The sequence below is a fragment of the Apodemus sylvaticus genome, chromosome 2 (genome assembly GCF_947179515.1).
Source record: "Apodemus sylvaticus chromosome 2, mApoSyl1.1, whole genome shotgun sequence".
NCBI classification, from domain to species: domain Eukaryota; kingdom Metazoa; phylum Chordata; class Mammalia; order Rodentia; family Muridae; genus Apodemus; species Apodemus sylvaticus.
The window spans coordinates 18757652-18760140 of NC_067473.1; positions in this window are offsets into that span (position 1 = coordinate 18757652).

Below are 2489 nucleotides of genomic sequence, written 5' to 3' on the forward strand. Positions count from 1 at the left end.
TTGACCATTAAATGTTCAGTACCTCATGATCCTGTGCCAGCACAAATGGCTGAAAAAGGTCCAAACATCCTCTGTAGCTGCCTGCGGCTACATTTGAACAGGTTATTGGGTTCCCTGGAAGGAAAGCTGGGGACAGGAACAGAATGGCAAGAGAAACATGGAACCAAGATGAATTTCCTGTTCAAGGCTCAAAGTTTAATAGAGGTCTCCAAATATATACATAGTCAGGGGAAGACCCTTCCCGCAAAGGCTGGAAACAGGTCTGCAGCTGGTGGCTGGTACCTCAGGGAACTGCGGGTCCTTGGGGAACAGTGGGCTTCACCTTGGTCTGAGTACTCCATCATAAATGGAGCAGGATTATGGCTAGCACAGGAATTCTCACTCGAAGGCTGGGTGAGGAACTTCACCTTGGTCAATGTCAAGTTCTTGCCATAGCAACCCAATATGGCTCTCTACAGTACTCAAAAATCCTTCAACTAAAACAAAAAAAAAAAAAAAGAAAAGAAAGAAAGGAAGGAAGGAAGAAAGGAAGGAAGGAAGGGAGAAAGAAAAAAGAGAAAGGAAAAGCATAACAAATACTGATGAAGGTGTAGAGAAGGAGATGTGAAAACCTAATACACTATGGGTAGGGGTACAAATTTGCACAACCATTGTGAATAACAGTATGCAAATTCCTCAAGAAATGTAATAGATCTATCATATTATCTGCCAATCCTGCTTCTGTGTCTAACAGAAGGGAACCAGCATTCAATGATACATCTGGACTCTCGTGCCTACTGCAGCTCTATTCACCACAGCCAAGACTCAGAGTCAACCTAGGTATCCGCTGGTGGATGAATGGACAGTGTGCTACCAGTTTATTCAATGGAATCATATAAAAGGCAAAATGATAGAAGGGACAGCATATGTCAAGTGAAATAAAGCAGGCACAGAACATCAAATGGTGCATATTCTCACTCACACGAGGAATCCAAACGAGTTGATTTCAATGAAGAAGAGTACAATTTGTTGAGCAGAGTCTAGATATGGGAGAGGACAAATAAGAAGAACTTGAAAGTGAAAGGAAATTCAGTTGAATAGGACTGAGCTCTGGGGTTTACAGCCCAGTAATGTGAATGCGGTTTATAATAACATACGTGTTTTGTTAAGAACTAGAAGAGAGGAGCTAAAGAAAAGCTTCAGTCACAATTAAGGGGCAGGGAGATGGAAATACCTGGAAGTACCTGGTTTGATCATTATATCAGGTACACACATGGTGAAGTGGCCTCCCGTGAAAAAACGTCAGTGAACATCTACTCCTGGTAAAATGACAATATAAACAGGACCATTCAGACTGTGCTGCACGAAGGAAGTGAGTACAACCACAAGAATACTGACGGCGCCTTAGGAACCTTTACACTACAGCACAGCAGTTCCCCTCCTGGGAAATCATGCAAAGGAGTTGCAAGCCTACGCCTACAGAACGGCTTTCAAAGACTGTACAGGGAAGCTTCATCCACAAGAGCCAAAATTATAAAACCAGCCACATTCGTCAGAAGATGTTGCATCTATAGTAATACATTGGAATGCAGCCTAGCCATGTGTAAATAGGAGCTTGTAAAGCATACTGCACAGTCACTGAACAATGTTAAAGACAAGCAAGCTACTCACATACACAAGAGGTCATATTCCATGACTCCATTCAAAAGAAGCAACGGTGATAGAAACAGAAGCTATATGGTTGCATTGCACTGACGATCAAACTAAAAACTCTTTCAATATAAAAATATTTTTAGAAAAAAGTCATGCTGGTAGCTGGGAGACAAGTGGAGGTCAAAATGTAGCTAACAAGTGGCCCCTGGTTTAGATGGCGGATCTGCCAGGATTTGCACCGGAGGGGTTTATATTTAGGATAGCTTACAAAATTAGGATGATCATTGATGTGCCCAGCAGTTGAGTTACCTCTTGATTCTGAACTAAGTTCGTATGGTGTTTCCCTTCACATGGCGACTCAACTGGGTTCCAGACAGAAAGGTATAGTGGCAAAGCATGGGTCTGCAAGAAATGCACCCCAAAAGAGCGTGGGAATTTGGAAGTATGGGTGTGGCGTGGTAGCAACCCACCAGTGGGAACTTAGCAAGCTCAGCAGAGAGATTTTGGAGCTCCAGGTCAGAAAGTCTTCATGAGATGAGATGAGGTGAGATGCGATGAGATGATGAGAACAGGCCAGGCCCACCAGTGCCTGTCAGCATAGTGTGGATTGCTTGTTTAATATTTCACACTACAGAGGACATAAAAGGCAAGAATCCATTAGAAATTTAAGATTCTTAGCCTATAGTTAGAAATTTAGTTAGAAATATAGAGGTTTGGTGAGCAGAGTAGAGTCAAGTCACATGACTGAAGCGCAGGAACCTGGAAACAAAAGAAAGAAGGCTCTGAAGTCCCCTGTCATGAAAAGAGACAAGATGGCTGCCCTGAGTCAGAGAACTACCTATTTCTTGGGGGAAAAT